Source organism: Pipistrellus hanaki, assembly GCF_964339955.1.
Source record: "Pipistrellus hanaki genome assembly, chromosome: 11".
NCBI lineage: Eukaryota > Metazoa > Chordata > Mammalia > Chiroptera > Vespertilionidae > Pipistrellus > Pipistrellus hanaki.
The window spans coordinates 58,153,210-58,173,124 of record NC_140513.1 but is presented as its reverse complement, the minus strand read 5'-3'; the positions used below and the strand labels follow the sequence as shown (position 1 = coordinate 58,173,124).

General features: G+C 46.6%; 1 protein-coding gene across 23 annotated transcripts in view; it reads left to right on the top strand.

Annotated features, from left to right (window-relative positions):
• Positions 1–19,915, top strand: part of ELAVL2 (ELAV like RNA binding protein 2) — a 159,735-nt gene that overhangs the window by 26,812 nt on the left and 113,008 nt on the right. Inside the window, exon 1 of one of the 23 annotated variants that reach the window (XM_084898114.1) lies at positions 1,532–1,776. The exons of 15 other annotated variants lie outside the window; for them this stretch is intronic. The gene's annotated coding sequence lies outside the window, so the exon portion shown is untranslated. Of the gene's footprint in view, positions 1–1,531; positions 1,777–1,979; positions 2,133–4,521; positions 4,565–11,403; positions 11,496–19,915 lie in introns of those variants that run through there. 7 more of the 23 variants (XM_084898119.1, XM_084898110.1, XM_084898103.1 and 4 more) reach the window with 7 other exon arrangements.

Genomic DNA, 19,915 nt, shown 5'->3' with positions numbered 1-19,915 from the left:
GGCATTCTAAGAGGTTTAGGCTTGGATTGGCAAATTTGGTAGGCCCATTTTTTATTTTTATTTTTGCCTAACGTTTGGAAACATGGGTTTTTAGCAATCCTGCCTACCTGATTTGAGAACACTATAATTCACTTTTTTAGAGAGAGGTCAAAGAGGTGCAGGCACTCTGAGCATTTTCCCCAGGAACCCCTACAAAGTCAATTAAGGTCGTGTGTGTTTTCTTTTTTCTTTTTTCTTTTTCTTTTTTGCCAATCAGATTTGTAATGAAATGACCTTATACTTAGATAGAATCAGGTATTTTTGATGCCCCCAGCCTCCGTCCCCCCAAATTGTGGAGTGGTCGGTTTCCATTTGGTGGATGCTTGAACCTCCTAGTTTCCTATATGTGATTTACGAAGCTGGCAAGTTAGCCGCCCTGGCCCCCCAACCCTGGGTTAGAGGAGGCCCGCCCCCCTTCCTCCCCAGCTCCGCCCGCCCGTCGCGTGGGGGCGGGGAGCACTGGGCGCCCTTAGCGGACCTTGCTGCATCAAACCCGCATCATGCCCTTGAAGCTGTAACCTCGGTCACAGTCTTGCAGCGACTCAGTGGCCCACTGCTCAGTGCCTCTCTTACCTTCTGCGGTTTCAGGTATGTATGGCAGGTGATGTTTTTAAATGTAGTGTTTTTTTTTTTTAATTTTTAAGGGTTAAGACAGAAGCTTTTGCAATATAAAAAAACAAAGAATCCAAAACCAAGCCACCCAGCACGACAGGTGCTCTAGTAATTAGGCGGCTGAGCAGGTGTAAAAACGTGCTCCCTCCTCGTGGTTGGGGGGGGGGGGTCAGTTTTAACTCCCAGTCACGGGGCTGAGTGTGAGGACACGCACAGGTTTTTCTTGGGAAAAGCGATTGACCAGGCGTGGGGGCAGGCCGAGGCTAGTGGACGCCCCCTCGGTGAAGAGTTGGCCATTTCTGGCATTTCGTGGCGACGGTGTGTGTGTTGGGGGGGGGGGGGCGGGGAAGCAGAGGCGTCGGAATGTGCAATGAAAGGCAGGCAGACAGGCGGGCACAGAGTGGAGTGCTGGATTTCCTGTTTTGCGTTTGAAGCAGAGTATAGCACCCCACACAGGTATTCGGGGCTTATTTGAACATGAGATTCCATCCAAAGAGGCAGAGATGGGCAGCGGGGTTCCTTCAGCTTAAAGTGGTGGGGAAGAAGAGCTTTCAGCTCTGCTTGGAATGAATGTGCATAGATGTAGGTCTGCATGTATATACGTTTGATATGTACATAGCCATCAATGTAACGCCCCCAGAATCGCTCCGGCTCTCCTCGAGCACCCGGCGCCTCGGGGTTTAGAAACTTGAATCCCGAATCCGCCTGGTCGGGGATTTGGCTGCAAATCGGGAGCCAGGAGGGACCGGGACTCAGAGCTGCCGCCGGGGGTATCTCCCCAGGACCGAGTCGCGGGGCTCTGGGCAGGGCACGCGCTGGCGCCACGGCCCGGCGGCCCCGCCCCCGGCCGGCCCCCCGCCCCTCCCCGCCTACAAACAGCGGGAGCGGCGCCGAGGGAGGCAGCTGCCGGCGGGCCAGGAAGCCGCTCGGTCCCGGAGCTGCGCGGCGGCGCAGGCGTTCCTCCGGGTTCCAGGCGCCTTCCTGCCACCACCGGACTGGGGACGGGGACTGGGGGACGGGGACGCCGCCTTCGCTTCTCCAAGCAGCGCGCACGGTGCCTCCCCCAGGCTGTGTGCTGAGGACCTCGGCTCGGGCCGTTGCAGCTGCTGCCCCCGGTCGTAGCAGGCAAGTGAGGGGGCAGCGGGGAAAGCCGGGGGGCGGGCCGGGAGGGAGGTCCGTTCGGACACCGAGGCTGAGGGCTGTGCGGGCTCAGCATCGCCCGGGAGCCGCCGGGGCGCTGGGCGGGAGCGCCGGCGAGGGCTGCGGAGCAGGCTGCGCGCACCTCAAGTTCCTGGAGCCGGCACCGGCGGTGGGAGTGCGGGGAATCGGGCGCCTTGGGAGGCGGCGCCGCCGCTCCTGCGGGCACAGGGGCCGGGGGCGGAGGGCACCGGCGGGCGCCGCGGGCCCGGGCGGGGGAGCGTGCTCGGCGCGGACGTGCGCGAAGCGGCCGCGTGTAGCGCGAGAACTGCGCCCGGACGCAGGTGAGTGCACTGGAGGGGAGAGGGAAGGGGGCTTTTCCAGAACAAGGGCGGGGACGCCGTGGTGGCCAGGCAGCCCCGCTGTGTGGGGGGCTGTGTGCACACCGGCCAGGTGGGGCCCGGCCAGGTGGCGCCCACTGGGTCGTGCTCCTCGGAGCTCCCTCCGGGCGGCTCGGGTCTTTGGGCGGCCACGCAGAGTGAGGAGGTGGCCTGGGACGGTGGCAGAGCAAAGAGGATCCTCTGAGCTTCTCCCCCGCCCTTTCCGCCTTGCTGGGACCCTGTTAGGTGAGGCCAGGGGCAGTCCCGCGACGTCCCAGCCCGAGGTCAGTTGCCCAGCTGCTTCCCGGATTGCGCACCGGAGTGCGCTGGGCAGGCAAGCGGGGGAGCGGGCCCTCCGGCCGCGGGCGAGGCGGCCCGGGCTGTGGGCCCCTCGGAGGGGAGGCTGCAGCTGCTCCTCCTCCGGGAGCACCGGCCAGCTGCGGCCCCGCGCGCCCACCCTGTGTGTGCGCCGGTGACATTGGTGAGCCTCTGGAGGACCAGCGTCGCTTCGCCAGCAGGTGCTCCTCCAGTGGCTGTGATAGTGACCAGCAAACAGCCTTTCCAAGGCGTTTCTGGAAAAGCCCACTCGCTATCCTAGAGGGCTGGCGCTGGAACCTCGATGTGAGCTGTGAGTGTGCTGTCCAGATGGTCACGCAAAATAGCATTTTCAAAGATCATCTTCATGGTGCAGTGTTCATCTTTTCTGGAAATGTGAGGAAAGGAGGATTGGTTGACCGGCTGTCTGGCCGTCTATCCTCCTGGATTCCCTCCCTGTAGAGCGGTGCTTAACAAGGCCAAATGCCTCCGGCAAGGACAAAAACCTTTTTGAAAACTTAAGTTTTTGTTGGACGTGCCCATCACGATCCTATCTTTTCAAAAAGCGTAGCTCACCCCCCAAACTTACGGCATGTAAGTCCATTTAAAACCCCTCGAATACCAGTTGGGTGTAATTTCCCCATGGTCTTAAGAAAAATTGATTTCTTTGAAATGCTCTGTAGCTGCCCTTGAAGACAGTTTTCTCAAGAATCATTTTCCTAGAGTCGTCTGAATTTTTCCTTGAGCGAAGGTAGCTCTTTCCTGCGGAAGCTGACCTGGGTCTCCATTTTGGTGACCGGGTGGGAAAAGCTTGCCTGGATCTACTTTCTCCTCCGGACCTTTGGGTCCAGAAATGGTGTCTGTTTTGTGGGGTGGCCTGGCCTGACCCTGCATTTGTCTTGGGTCTTTTCTCTCTAAGAGGTTTGTGGAAATGCTGACTTAACACTGCTTTGGTGTGGGAGTGCATACTAAGAGACAGTGCCCCTGGAAATGGGGGAGGCATGACAAAAACATCTGGACGATAATGGCCTGGGTGGGGTAGGAAAAGGTAGGTTATGAAGAAACACATTTCATCCAATTTCCTAGGATTCCTCTATTTTTTTTTCTTTTCCTTCTTGAGAGGGTATTTTTGTGTTTGTGTGATCAATTCTGGTCCCTTATGCCCTTTTTGGGTAACATCTGCAACCTTTCGGGGGGATGAGGTTTTTTGTTTTCCCCTTCAAAGACAGAGCATTTAAGGCACCCTCTCCCATCAGGCACGTCTACCAGTGCTTGTCCTTAGGATTCACGTTAGGTCCACTGTTTTTCAGCTGCATGCACTCTTTCTTCATGGTTCAAGAGAATTTTAGTTTTCGGAAATGCTCCCAGAATAGAACCGGTGCCCAGAATTTTGGTCAGTGACAGCCACTATTTACTATCACATCTTTTATTTCCTAGGCTCAGGGTGTGCTACTAGAATTTCTGTTCTGGTTTTGTTGTTGTTGTTGGTTTGGCCTGGGTCAGGATTCTTCCCCAGACACTCTAGTTCCTTCTCTGTTTGGGTTTTGGTGCTTTGATAAGGCCCAGCTCCCAGTGGGTGGTGAAGAACAAGGCTCTGGGTGGCATTCTACCACCCCATCCCCAACCCTGAATCCAGCCTTTGGGGTCTTTGTCCACAGATGGATGTTCCTGGCTGAATCTTAGTTGCCTTTTTCAGCCATTGCAGCCTTCAAGTTCTTTTCTTGCTAACATGGTTACTATGATTTTGAAAAATACTGACGCGGTCACCCCCCCCCCCCCCCCCCCACTTTAAAAGCAAGTCCCAAGGACACAGCAGAGCCATCCAGAAGGATATCTGACTTCTCAGCTGGGGTCAGCCTTTCCTCTTTCTGATGGGGAAAAAAATTAAAACAGAAAAAACCAAAACAAAACAGCCTTGCACAGTTTTAGCTGCCCTTGCTGGGGTTAGCGTGGTACAAGAGCACCACAGTGGCAAGTTACCATTCTTCCTGTCCTTCCCCCCCAGAGGACTGGACACTCCAAGAGAGCGTCTGATCAAGACTGCCTTGACCATTTGCCGGTTCGACCTCTTGGTCTGCGTGGTAGGGTCGGCTCTTTTGCTCTCACCTGAAGTCATATTAAACCACCCACGTCATCACATTCTTGTTGCTGCCCTCGGCATCAATAGGCATCAGTAACGTGGGCATGTAAGTAAGGGAGGCTGGAGATCCGCAGGACTTGGCCCGGTCAGGTTATTATTATTATTTTTTATAGCATATGGGAGGTGGGGGCGCTGGATGGTGGGCTGCTCATAAGAGTCCTGCCTCCTCCCTCCCAGCTCTTCCTGATTCTTTGGATACTCAGTTGGACAGACCAGTAATCATATACTAAACCACATATTAGGCGGGCTTTGTTGTTGTTTTGTTTTAGTAGCATGGTGTTTGGTTGGAAGCGGGTCCCCTTAACTCCCCCCCCTTGAAATTCTTAACTTTTTGAACAGGAGGACCCTGTACTTTGGTTTTGTCTATCCTGATCAGAGGCTCTCTCGATGGTTCATCTTCAGCTGCCAGTGTTGCCGCTCTATGCTAATGCATTCATTATAAAGCAGTTTGACAGCGAAGGCTGGATGCACTGGTGGTGCCACACCCAGCCCCTGAAGGAACACGAAGAAGGAGGACATCAGATGCTCGGGGTGTTCCCTTGCTTTGTCCAGTTTCGTGTGACAGACGTGGGGTCTTCGCTGGTTCTGGTGACTTGCAGAACCCACACGTTGGGTACTTGATTGCCAAGCTCACTGTTTTACATGTTGCTCGTTGGGCAGAACGTTTGCCCTCCGTTTATTTGACTCAGGATACTAGTCTTGGCAGCACTTTCTTTCTTGATTTTAATACTATAAGTTTGCTAAGTAGAAAGGCACTTAAGCTTGCAAAGCAATATTTCATTTCAAGGCTTTTGCATCTTAAAAGATGCGTGTAGTATTATGCTATACATAGGCTTGGTTACTTGGAACCTGAACTCAAGATAGGAACTAGTACAGTAAGATTTTACAAAGGTTTTATCGCGTACGTAGGGAATTTTTCACTAACAAGAAATGGACAGTTTCCTTTCGGCATGCATACTGTGTATCATGACTTTAATTTTAATAAGGTCACGGGAGAATGTTTTTCTCTTTAAGGGAAGGTGACTGTATCACTAGCCTGGCAACTCCATTGTATACAACAAAGCAAAAGGTGAGTCTTTGAGAAGCCGAGAGCCAGGTGCCTTCCCATAGGCACCCTCCCCTTTAACACCAAGGCCAAGTTTCCAGAGGTTGGTCTATGTCAACCTGTTTTTGGTAAAGGCGTTCCTGTCTATTTTCTCAGCACTTGTGCATCAGTTGCATTGATCCTCCTATGTTCCTTGTTTTGGAATCTTGCTGAAGAGCTTTGTCTGATGGCAGGTACGGGCTTTTCCTGTAACAAATCTTCATGCACATAAGGACAGGTACTTTGGGAAGGAGTGCAAGAGGTCCTAGGACTGGGTGGCCATGGGATTAAAACCAAACCAACGTATGTTGTCTAATTAATGTAAAGTAACCGGGCTCTTCTCGTTTTTAAATTTGCACTCCCCTTGTACGTGTCCGTGTTGCTGATTTCCATCGTGTCCCTTTCAGACATATGACGAATAATACCAAAAAAGGTTTGGCAGGCAAGACTCCCTTTCCCACTTTTAGAAATTCTTTATTTTGCAATAAAACTGGATCGCTTTTCTCAATAGACTTGTTTATCCGTGAGTAAAACGATAGTTAAGAAAAACATGTTGATGGTTTTGCTTTTGAAGAGATAAATTTTGAACTCCTGGGTTGTGCTAGCTGTATATTTGTCTCTTGTCTCATCGAACAGTGATAGATTCGTGTGAGACTTTCCCCTTGACGTAAACAAATGAGTCTGTCTCCTAAAAGGGACATTTATATGCTACACGACTAGCGTTTTGTGTCCTGCAGAATTTTCGTTGTTGCGAATTGTCCACCACTGATTATTTCAGCAACTTCAGCGACCATATTAATGGAATATCACAAAAGTTCCTCTTTCCATAAATGTCACACCGGTAAACTTCCTTCAGGATGGGATTTTATTTCGTTTTGCTTTTATAGTTCGCCGTGGTCAAACTCATTTCAAGCTTCAGTAGACATTTTCTTGACTAATTTCCTTTCCTTATGAGAATAGGGGCGATAGTTGTTTTAGAATTGCTCGCTTCCTTATTATGGAGCTACTGTAAAATTGCTGGTTAATATTGAGGCGCTCTGAATCTCTGAGCATCTGAAGAAAGCTGTGGGCCTTTTTTCCCTTGGAAAATGCATGTACACGACTTTCTTTTTTCTTTTTTCTTTTTCTTTTCTTTCTTTTTTTTTTTTTTTTTTTTACAGTTTTTTGCCATCTTGCCCTCTGCAGTAAAGAGTGTGAAAATGACGTTTTACGGAGGGAAATAGGACTTTGAAAATTGGAGCCATCTTCCTTCACTGGTGACAGCCGGGCAGAGTCACTCAGATGAGCTCTTGGCTGCTGAATCGTTAGTGATGGGCCTTCAGCTTTCATCCAAGACAGACTCTCAAGGTTCCTTGTCTCCTTGCAGTTTGTTTGAAAACCCATTCTGATTTTATAAACAAATTTTACACATGTCAGGTCTTCTTGAGAGTCCAGTGCCGCCATGCCGGCCACTGAGCTGTCTTGCCCCGGGAGCTTTTGTCCTTTAGGTTGAAATTCTTAATTTAGCAGAGCCAGGTGGAAAAGACGAGGCTGGGAGTCTGAGGTTTCCGTCATGTGGTTTTGGCTCAGTGGCCCATGTCCTTGGTTCCTTAACCTTTCTTTGGTACAAAGCAGCACCCTCCACGTCTGAAGGGCTGGTGGAGATGGACGTCTGCTGAGGTTTTTGGCAGTGGAACAGCAATGCTTACTGATTTGGGGGTGGTCCTAGGTGGTCCTGATAGATTAGGTTTTATATATTAGGATGGGCTTCAGTGTGTTTTATGAACTGTTGTTTTTAGTGATTCTTTGTAACATAACATCATATAATGTACGTTTCTGCCAGGAGGAAAGAGGCAATCCCCAAACTGTAGCAAGATTTTGGGAGAATTGTGACTTTGCACATTTCAGTATGGAGACAGACACAAATATATCCATGATGGTGCAATTTGGAATGGGGGTTTAAAATGCATCCCCCCCCCCCCCCCCCGAAAACACAAATAATGCTAAAAGTACCTGTGAAAGGATGAGGATTTAGCCAGCTGACATTTCAGGAATATACATTTCTTAATTTAAATTTTCTATCTCTTTTTCTTTTTCAATGACAAATCAAAATTTTAAATCTTAAGTATTTGCATTAAAACACTGGGACTATATTATCCTGATTTGAATGTTGCGTACTCTCTTATCAAGAGTTTATTCCTGTACATCACGATAGGGAGTTCACACAGAAGTGCTTTATTTCTCTTCCTTGCTTCAGTACCTTCTCACCACCCCAAGTGAAAGCCAGTGATGGATGCCCTGCCCAGGAAGTTATTGGGAATTGCTCACTTGCTTAGTTTTTAAAGGATGTTTAAACATATCTTTATCCGTGAGGCATCATTTGTGCACATCGCAACTACCGGTGGCATTTCTCAGAGCAAATAAATAAATCACAGTGCGTTTGAAAATAAACGTCGTGATTTGGGTAAGATGGGGAAAATATTCCCAGAACTGACTGTCCTTGATCATCCGTTTCCTCTGAGCTCCTTTTCAAAAAAGAGATTTTTCTCTTTCACCGATGCTGCTTCTGGGTTAGAGGTACCTCAGTGGAGGGGACCACCCACCTTGACAGCAGAGCTCTCCGGAACATTTTAAATATACAAAGTTCATTATAGCTTGAGCAAGCTTTTATAACCTGTTCCCAGGTCAGGCCTATTTCTGTAGGAGTTTACTCAACACCATGTTCTCTCCCCTCGCTGCTTGCTTCCTGGTGGATGGCTCACTTGGTTGAAACCCTCGGGGTCCATTCTGGCCTATGGCTGGGAATGACTCACGGACTTTTTCCAAATACCAGGTTATCGGAGCTTTTTGACTGTCATCCTTCCCCTGCCATGGCCTTAGCAAGGGCCTGGAGCTACCCAGCCTTCCTGCCTTCTCTGTGCTGGCCCCTGCACCGGCTCCTGAGCCCTGTGCTAGTCCCACTGCAAGCCGGCCCTTCTGGGTCGGTCATGTGCAGCCTTCTCACTTGTCCTTTTCTGTTCTTCCTCGGCTTGCACTTTTGCATCGGCTCTGAGGCACTGTGTTACATTTTACTCACGGAAGGATACAGTATCCTCCGTATCCTTTCTGAGGTTTTATTCTTACTCGTGGCCTGGAAATATGAAATGGAAAATTCCAGAAGTAAACAGTTCACGAGTTTCCAATGGCACGCTGCTCTGAGTTAGCATGATGAAACCTCCTGCCATCCCGCTTGGAACGTGAATCATCCCAGCGTCTCCATGCTGCCTGGACGCTTCCTGCCCGAGTCAGTGCTGACGTAGCAGCCTGGGGGCCAGATCTGCTGTCCTGGGAGGGCAGCACTTGTGTTCAGATCACACTTATTTTGCTTACCGATGACGCCCTAGCGCAAGAATAGTGATGCTTCCAGTTTGGCTATGCCAAAGTGATGTCACAAAGAGCTTCCTTTAAATGAAAAGGTGGAAGTTCTTGGCTTAACAAGGCATTTTATTGTCTCACATCATCATCATCATCATCATCATCATCATCATCGTCGGAAGGGTGAGTACAGCATGGAACGGCATTTTGAGCGAAAGAGTGAGACCACATTCACCTAACTTTCATTAACAGTACATTGTTGTAATTGTTCTGTTTCCTTGTTGTTAAAAACCTTACTGTGCCTACTTTATAAGTTGATCTTTATCACAGGTGTGTCTGTATAGGAAAGACAGCATTTATAGGGTCCTGTTTTAGACATTTATGGGGGAAGGGGGTGGTCTTGGAACGTATCCCCTGTGAATTAAGGGGAATGACTGTATTTTCTGTGACCAAGTGAATGGCTGCCGTTAGAAGACAAAGCAGAGAAAAGGGCATCAGTGGACAGCAGGTGTAAGCTTCCTCCGTAGACCCCAGAGAGTGTGGCCCATTGGGCTGCGTCTTGTCTGTAACCATTTTCTTTGGCCCGAACTGTTGTGAATTGTTGCTCTAGGTGTTGGGAAATAGGATGCAAAGATCCAGAGCCATATCTTATGTCTCTTGAGGAGTTGGAAGGGAAGAGCAAAGCTGGCCCACATTCATCCAGGGCACCTTTTCTCTGGAGCAGTGATACATGACTGCCCAGCGGGATACATGACCGCCTGGCCGTGGTGGGTATTCGAGTTTGCAACCCTCCTGCTATGTTTCTGAAGTTTAGCTTAGACATAAAGCCGAACGTTCTAAAGTCGTCACATTTGTCTGATTTTTCTTAGTGTTTGCAAATAACATTTGAGGAATGTTAGGTTGCTCCTTACACATGTAGATCTTTATTTCCTTTACCTCAGTTAGAGAAGCCTTGTCTTAGAGCTCTCCTGCCTTAACCCCTGATGGCAAGGCGGTGTCTCCTTCCTACAGGAGATGCGCTTCCTGCCGTTGATCCTTCCCGTGCCCCAGGATGCCAGGCCTGGCCCCGCTGGGAGCAGGGTTTCCTCCTGCCCATGGCGTGCTAGCTCCTGTTTGTTCAGATGCCTCGGGGTCAGCAGAAGTTGCTTGGTGCTGGGAAAACTTTAACAGGACGTGATGAACTGTTTGGAAGAGGCCCATGTGCTGATGGTGTCAGCTTGGAAAAGACCTCCTCCCTCAGGTTGCTGTAGAAAAAGAGCTGATAGGAGAGGTTCCCAGGTGTGGGGCTTCTGCGTGTTGTCTCCCCTCTCCCCCCCCCTTCTGTTTTTCAGTCCTCAGCCTTTCTCCTCTCTGGGAGCAGCAGGGCACCCTCAGCAAAGCTTCTCACGCCTGTGCCTTAGGGCGAGCGGCGGCTCCAGAGGCAGAGAGCGGCTCCGCATGGCGTGTTTGGACCGATGCAGTAATTTTATCTTCCCGTGAGGAAGGCGGATATTACCCACCGACTCCTGAGCATAATAGATAGCACACTTTGAATAGCGGAGAGCGACATTGGTGTGAGTGAACGGCGAGGTGGGCGCATGCAGATGATGCTAAGTAGGTAGACAGTGCCGGTGCAGGGCCTACCCTTGGGTAACGCGCCGCGCTTACATTTCTAGTTAAATTTTTGTTCAGCCTGGCAAACAGGAAGATCTGTCTTATCTACCCAGCCCTGGTGTAGCTTTTGAGGCGGGAACCATGCCGTGAAGGCCCTGCTGTCCTGGTAGCCACCTGTGTTAGGCCCATCCTACCGAGGAATAAGAACGTGTCCCCGTATTGAACATCTTCGCAAAAAACCCTTCAGCATAATAGGAGGTTAATGTTGGCAGTTTTAAAAACTGCCGCAGCCGCCAGCCCAGCTAAGTTTATGTTTTACATTTGGGGTGTGAGTAAAAGTATGCTTATTTAAAAAATATGTTGAATTAACTGTATATTAAAAATTATAGGTATTTTTTGAACTTTTTTTTTTTTAATCATCAAATGAGGACATTATTTAAAAAAAAATGATTTCAGAGAGGAGAGGGGTTGGGGGAAGAGGGAGGGAAACTTTGATCGGTTGCTTATGCATTCCAACCCAGGATCGCATCTCTAACCTACATAGGTAGGTTACTGCATATTGCTTCCGGGACAGGCCTGTGTAGCTTCAAGTGGTCGTTTTGTGTGTATATTTATTTATTTGCTTAGGTTTTGTTTTGTTTTTTGGTATCTGTCTCGTCCACCCTTCCCCTCACTTCTTTTGTTCCTTTTGATTCTCTCCCTTCTGGTCTGAGTAACTCTTTTCCTGGTTTGCCAGCCCAGTCACAGGTGGAGAATATTTATGCAACGCAGAAACTGCCAAGCTCTAAGTCACGGCTGGAGAGAAACGCCACTGCGGTTGTCTTAATTTTGCTGCTGTTCTAGGAAGAGCGGATCCAGGCAGGTGTGTGGAACCACATGACGCCCCCCAATCTCTCCCCATCACTTTATTCTCTTGGCAGCATGAGGAGCCAGGAATCTCCTCTGGGTATCACGTTTTTCAAGATACCTAGGAAAACATTCTAAAGATGGTAACGTCCCTCTGGCTTTCTCCCTTTTAGTGCAGTTTTAGTGGCAGGAGGGAAGGAACTGTCGGAAGCTGGGGTGCTTTTCAGAGCACCGACCTGCACCTTCTCTTTGCGTCTTCCTCATGCCCAAGGCCACGGCCATCAGGAGCGTGGGTTCTCAAGGCCGCTGCTGATGGTAACTTCCTCGTGCCAGTTCTTGGTGTCCTTAGTCTGGCTGCTGCTTCAGTGCATTAGCATTTACATTGCTTTACCCCCTTCCTCCTGCAAGGTGATTGACCATCCCACATGCCTGCTCTGTCTCCTTGGGTTGCTGGAGCTGGCCCACTGGGACCAGTGGGTATCCTTGGACTTTATCAAAGCCTGGCTCATCTACCGGTATTGTTTTTATGGACAGTAGGGGGCAAAGTTTGATTTCATGGTGAACACCATAGATTTGTGATCGAGGGCAGAAAGGGAAAGAGATCTTTTCTCTTTTGTGCAACTTCTGAAGTAACTTCTGAAGGACTGCCTCTTAGGACTGGAATTAGAGGAAGAGATTTTGAATGGGGCAGTTGGGTTGGCAGTGTATTGGAAGGAGGCCCCCAGCAGACTCCTGTTTTTATTTTTATTTTTAAAACAAATTTTAAATAATTTTTATTGATTTCAGAGAGGAAGGAAGAGGGGGAGAGAGAGAGATAAACAGCAATATTTAGAGAGAATCATTAAATGGCTGCCCCCTTCAAGCCCCCAACTGGGCTCAAGCCCACAACCTGGGCATGTGCCCTTGACCGGAATCGAACCTGGGACCTTTCAGTTTGCAGGCCGACGCCCTATCCATTGAGCCAAACCAGTGAGGGCCAGCCTCCTGTTTTTCTTTGCCGACAAACCTGGCTATTAGGACAGGAAACCAGGTGGAGTCTGTAATGGAAGGTGGTGCAGCACCTGCTGTGATGGAGCCAGGAGCAGCATTTCCTGTAGTGACCTTGGTGACACCCAGTGTTTCTGTTCTCCGGGGGCCTTCGCAAGGTTCCTTGGGGTAATACGTTTATAGGTGAGGAAAGTGAGGCTCAGGGGTCAGGAGATTTGCCCCAAGATTCAACCTCCTGAGTGGGGAAGGAGGCCAAGGTCTGTGACCCCAGAATCATATTCTTACCACCTCTGGTCGTTCTGTTGATTGCAGTTTAAGGTGGCCGAGGCCAGAGGCCTACCAAGAGGCAGCCCAGCAGCTATATCTGGACTCCAAGCCTATAGCTTGGCTCCTCCGTGGTGAGGCTGTTGTATAAGCAGATTTTGTGTTGAAAGCTTTTCCTACGGTAGCCACCCCCAGAAGGACGCCCACCACCCCTTTCCCCGGGGCCAGGATTCTGACTTTCCCTTATTTTAACCCCGTGACAAGGTGACTTCTAGAAGGATCCCATCACAGGAGGGTGTCTTCCTGTTGCCAGCTGGCAGTCTCAACTTGGAAGATTACTTTTTGGAACCGTATGAAGTATGGATTGGTTATTTTCTATAAGCGAGAGGATGAAGACACTGTGTCCAGACTTCTTTTAGGATGCTATTACAACCAAGAAAAAAAAAAAAAGATCAAAATACTGTATGTTCTATTCCTGGCGAAAATGGCATTTCGGTAACCCCTGCTTATTGTAGTAGAGAATCTGTAAGGGCTGTTCTGAAAACTTGTTAAGTTTCTGAAACTAATATGTTCCTAACCTGGTGGGCTTTTAGAAACATACAGTTCTGAGGGGAAAATAAAAAAATTTAGGACAGGTGCTTAATACAGGGTGTATGATGTCCAAACTCAAATCAATAAAACATCCACCCAGTAAAAGATTGTTACTGATTTATCTTGTTTCTCCAACTTAGCTACCATCCAAATTGGGTGGAGGCTAGATGGGGAAGAAAACAGATTCCTGGTAATCTTTTCATTCTTCCCTCTAGAAAGGGGACACCTGCCTTGTTTATCATTCTTATTTCTTGCATTTAGTGTACTACTTGTTTGCATTAGGAAGTCAGGAAATATTTGTTTAATTCAAAATTTGGAATAAGAATAATGTAGAGAAAAAAAGTAAGATAATACAGTGCTTGAAACGTACTCTCAACAGGAAGTTTTATTGGCATCCGTAGGTTAACCTTGTGGATAGGTGATCTAGCCCGGAGGTCTGCGGAGTCTAGAGCTTGTATTCTCTTCTCTTGGTTTATTAGCATTTTTGAAAGCATTTTTCCAGTGTATTGATTGAGGTGTAAGCACTACAGAGGAATGCCTATTAAGCTTTTTGCCTAGTTTAAAGGACTTTACCAACTCACCCAGAATTGTAGTTTGTCATTGATTATTTAGTTAATGAATAGTTTTTTATAGACCCCCCTCTGACAGATCTTGACAACCTTTTCCATTTCTTCACAGTACTGTGTTTTCCCCAGTATTCGTTTAAATTTAAACTAATCACTAATACTGTATTAATTTGCGACAGTTTTTTAAAACAGTTGTTGGGATGGGAGAAGCATAGGAAGTTTTCTTTGTAAAACCTTGGGAGACATTTATTTATTGGAAAAATAAATTTTTTTCTTAAAAAGGACCTGAATGGCTTTTGGGCAGCCCCTTAGTCCTAAAGGGTTTTTTATGTTTGTAAGAGATAGATAGTGTCTGGGAAATTGCTCTAAGTAATCAGACAAAAACAAGGAAGAAAAAAAGAGGTTACAAAAAGGAGGAGGAAGTGAATTCTCCATGTGGCTCGTTCACTCATCCACACAGCTCATTGGAATTAAACATACCGTGAATTTATGACATTACTATCTTCCCTGCTTATTATTTGATCATTCCACTTACTAGAATCTACAGGGTGGGGCAAAAGTAGGTTTACAGTTTGAATGGAAAATAATGCAATAATCCTATATAATACAATCCTAATATGCAAATCGACCTAATGGCAGAACGACCAACGGAATGACCGGTCGCTATGATGCATACTGACCACCAGGAGGCAAATGCTCAATGCAGCAGCTGCCCCCTGGTGGTCAGTGCGTTCCTACAGGGGGAGTGTCGCTCAGGCAGAAGCTGGGCTTATGGCTGATGAGCGAAGTGGCTGTGGCTCTCAGCCCACAGCCCTGACTAGCGGTAATGGGGATGGGGCTGGCAAGGGGGCATCACCAGGTCAGCTAGGTGCGGCCCTGATCACCCCACAGATCAGCCAGCCATGCCTAGGGACCCTATCAGTGCATGGATTTTGTGCACCAGGCCTCTAGTTAATAAATAATAATATTACAAGAACAAACAATGTGTTTCGCATACTCATAACTGTAAACTTACTTTTGTCCCACCCTGAATTGTTTATTTAATATATATATATATATATATATATATATATATATATATACATATATATATATTTCTTGATATCAGAGAGGAAGGGAGAGAGAAAGAGAGAGGGAGAGAGAGGGAGAGAGAGAGAGACCATCAATAATGAGAGAAGCACTGATTGTCTGCCTCCTGCACACCCCTACTGGAGATCGAGCCCACAATTCGGGCATGTGCCCTTGACCAGAATCAAACTTGGAATCCTTCAGTCCGCAGGCTGATGCTCTATCCACTGAGCCAAATGAGCTAGGGCCTACTTAATTCATTAGTATCTTCAGAAAGGTGGATTCTGGTGACTAGAACAGTTGTCTTCTCTTGTTTTTAATATTGTGTGTAATGAAAACTTTGGATCCCTGTTAGTTTAAGCATCTAGAATTGTTTCACTTGGATGTAGCATTTTTCTAATTGGATCTTATTTCCTCACAGCTTTTAGTTATCACTTCCTTTTTCCTAAGATGCCAAAGGAAGCCATGGGAAATACGCACGGCGGGCTCCACCCTGGAAACGGGGTTGCTCGGAGAGCTTGGGGCACGTTTCATTTCAGGAGAGAATCCTAACGCTGCTCCCACAGTGCTGGGACCACAGGGATGAGAGTGAGGGCTGGTGTGGGAACTGGGGCTGGGCACTAACTTCCTGCGGACTTGTGTGTCTGGCCTTTTTTTAGTGGTTCTGTCAATTGTTTGCATCTTTAGGGCACCTATTCAGTGTTTTCAACTACATTGGGAGCTCCTTGATATCCTGTCTTATAGCTTTTAAACTTAGGGCCTGTTTCTTTTAAATAAAGATTAATGTTATAAAATTACATATGCTAACTGTAAATATTGCATATAAGGTCTTTCTTTTCCCTCCCTCCCTCCCTCCTTCCCTTCTTCTCTCTCTCTCTCTCTCTCTCTCTCTCTCTTTTACCCCTCCCTACCCCCCCCCCCCCCCCAAACTCTTCCTTTCCTTTTCCCTTTCCTTCTCTTCTTTAGTGGTATACTCAGTCTCAGAACTCTGGCTGCTGTGAAATTGCTATGTATAATACACACATTTAACCAGTTGGAGCTAATCACTATTTTTTTTTTTTTTTAAAAATACATTTTTATTAATTTCAGAGGGGAGAGGGAGAGATAGACAGAAACATTAATGATGAGAGGTAATCATTGATTGGCTGCCTCCTGCATGCCCCACACTGGGGATTGAACCTGCAACCTGGGCATATGCCCTGACCGGGAATCAAACCTTGACCTCCTGGTTCAAACACTGAGCTATGCTGGTCAGGTGCAAATCACAATTTTTAATGTATAAATTGAGGATCTTGATGTTTTTTTTTAATGGACATTGATTATTACTATACAATAATTAGTTGCTGGTAGTAGTTAATTTGTCTTAAAGTATCTTTTGCATTAACAGTGCTGTTTTTCTCCATCCATCCCTATGAATGATTAATACTTGACCTTATCTATTTGCAGTCTCCTGCCTGGTGAGTTTAACAGTTTACTTGGACCACACAGGAGAAGATATGGTGTGATCCTCTCTGTAACCACTTTGCTTGGGTGGAGACTCTGCTTTTATACCTCCATTTATGACCTGTTTTATACAGCTTCAAAGCGTGCTATATTTAAAAAAAATACTGTTGCTTCAGGACCGGACTGAAGTGGCTGTGTTTGCCAGGATTAAAGAGGCAGGCTCCAGGGATGACCGCCAGCCCGGCATTTAATAGCAGCATGAAACCATTTCTGGCTGTCCGGCGGATGGCTGCTTTCTGCTCAACACAGAGTCGTTTTTGAAGCCCGTAGACAAGTTGGGAGCTAAGGTGGATGTTCTGATCACAGAAGGCGAACCTGAAGAGGGGTTATTGGGCTGGCTACACCCATGGTTTACCCCAGTCCCTACACACACACACACATATATATTCATATTCTCTCTCTCTCTCTCTCTCTCTCTCTCTCTCTCTCTCTCTCTCTCTCTCCAGGGTATATCAGCAGCTCCATCTGGTATGTCCTAGGCCTGCCGTGACATAGCACTGTTTGTTCCAAAGCAACTCATTTTAAAGCTGCAATATGTTAAATGGGCAGCCCTTCATGGAAGGCCTTGGGTGTGTTGGCAGTTTATCAGCAGCAGGGTTGTGATCCTGCCACTTCTCGTTAATGAAGGCTTTTTATTTAGCTTAGCAAATCATATCTCCTGTTAACATCCACTCTGTACATGGTGAACTTGAAAGGGGTGTTTGTGACTTTTTATTAATTAGTAGTCATCAGGGCGCTTGTGATGGCCGCGTTGGTATATTTCTTCTGCTGAGATACAGCTTGTCTTCAACTATGAAAACCTGCAAATGATTAAAATAATCCTTTGTGTCTTATTTTTGGAACGGTTTTGTAGCTGTCCTCTTAGGTGGCCATTTCCTCTGGTCTCAACTTCACTTCCATTTCAACATTTCCTAGCGGGGGTTTCATCAGAGCATTTACTTTCCTTAGGCAGCAATTTGACTTTCCAACAATTTGTATTTCTGGACAGCCCCCACTCCCAAATAAATAGTTTGTGTTTATATTTAATGTGCATTTCTTAACTAAAGCAAATTCAAGGACATCAGAGAATGTGCAGGCTGGAGGGGTCCTTACCCAGTGTTGACCAACACCCTCATTTCATGCATTTGGAGGAACGGATGCTAAAGATGTGTGTTGCCTCATGACTTAGGAATAGTGATAGCGGTTGGTCACTCCAGACCTGCCATGCCTTTTCTTCCCTCAATGCCCTCTCCTCTACACTGCTGCTGTATTTGTTTAATTTTTAAAATGCAAGCAATGCCTTGGTGGGACTGTAACTTGCTAAGTTTTTAGAAGGTTTTTTGGCAGCAACTAGCATAATTAAAAAGGCAAATAGACTGCGGACCAGCAATTTCTAACTTTACATTTATGTTTTTACTCTCTTGTACAAGGTATTTATTCTAAGCATATTTTGAAATACTGAAACCCTAAATGTTTATTAGTAGCAGTTTGGTTCAATTAATTTGGGTGTATCTATCAAATAGTCATCTATAAAGAAAGATTTCTCTGTGTGCTGATATTTTAATGTAAAAACCAAGAGCAAAGAGCATCATAGAAAGATCTGCCCCTGTGTATTTGCTTTCCTCATCTGTGCTTGTTCACTTTTGTGATACCTTTGAAAACGTTAAAATTGTTAATCTTTTCACCTCTGGGGTGTGTTGGGAGAATTAGATTTCAATCTCTCATTTTGCAAAGGTCAATAGTTATTTTTTTGCATCACATATTTTTAATTTTCAAAAATATTAACACATAATTACTGATTACTTCAAAAGATAACCCCCCTTCTATTTTTCAGAGCATTTTAATAAATCCTCAGTATTCTGTACATCTAAACTGTTTATTAGTGTCCGGTGCCTGTGTTGAGCCGAGCTGTATGCCATGGCTTTGGGAGTTTAGAAGCAGCACCATGTGGATGCTCTCCCTAAGTCTAGCTGGCAGCCCATGGGCAGGCAATGGGATGAGTTGATTATGTGGTTCGGTAGGGACTGCTGCCTAGTTGGGAGAGGGTTCATGAAGTCAGGCAAATAAGCATGGCACCATTGGGAGGCTTTATGTAAGTGGAGGGATACTTTTTTCTCTCTAGGAGGAAAGGAGGGGAATTCAGCATGATGTCCTTCCTAGCATTTAAAAAATATGTATTTTTATTGATTTCAGAGAAGAAGGGAGAGGGAGAGAGAAACATCAACGATGAGAGAATCACCAATTGACTGCCTCCTACATGCCCTTCCCCCACCCTCAATGGGGATCAAGCCCACAACTTGAGTATGTGTCCTGACTGGGAATTGAACTGTGACCTCCTGGTTCATAGGTCGATGCTCAACCACTGAGCCATGCCAGATGGGCCTTCCTAGCATGAAAAATAATAATAATGTTCCCACTGATCTCTAGAGAGGGTCACCAAGTGCTGTCAATAGCAAGTTTTACCTTGGCCCCAGTCTTAGGTTTGTCTTTGGGGCTGTGCACACGCTCTCTGAAGTTTCTTGTAGCACTAGCGTTCTATGATTTATTCATGTATTTTTCATAGTGCTCTCAACACTCACTTTCTATAAATACACACATGCCCACACGCATCTACGTACACGCCTTTGGAGCACTTTGGAAGGTCACATGAGCTAAAAATGCACCTTGGTGTAGTTCACCTAAGCATTTTCTTTTTTCCTGCATTGCTTTCATTGTCCTAGTTTGTTTCTTAAATAGAAATTGACTAAATGGTACTGTGGGTATGTATATAGAAGCTTAACCTCTTTTGTCAGCTGTGGAACACATCTGCACTTACAAAAACCACACAACTCTCCAATGCATTTATTTCCTCCCCTAATTAGTCACAGCGTTCAATGGGTGAGAAGGACGAAGGTGAGGCATCACCCAAACCACCCAGTCAGGCAGGGCTCCACTGGTCTGTTCCAGGTTGCTGTGGTAGTTGAGAGAAGAATTGCCACACTAGTCCCTTCTTCCTTTAAAATGCAAGTTGGGGTTGGTGGTGGTGAGTGGATACCCAGTTATTTCTCTGTATATGTTTTCACATTTAACATTCTGTTAGAATTAATTTCTTTCAAGTTTCAGATTTGCCCATTTACACATTTCCTGCATTTTATTTGGATAACAAATCCCTGAGCATTATCTTTTCAAGTATTCAGACATTTATATACCCTGATCTGAATGAAATATACTTATTCTTAAAGGTACTGATTTCTATTTAAAAGTCAAGTTCTTTGCTTGGCTACCTGTGGTGGGTGAGTGAGGATCATTGATATTTTGGATTTCTCGTTGTAAGAAACTTACTTTGTTGAAAATTCTTGAGGGCAAAGAGACACTTTTTTAAAGAGAGTGTCTTTTTTTTTTTTTTTTTAATTTATACTGATTTCAGAGAGGAAGGGAGAGGGAGAGATAAAAACATGAGTGATAAGAGAGAATCATGGATCAGCTGCCTCCTGCGCAC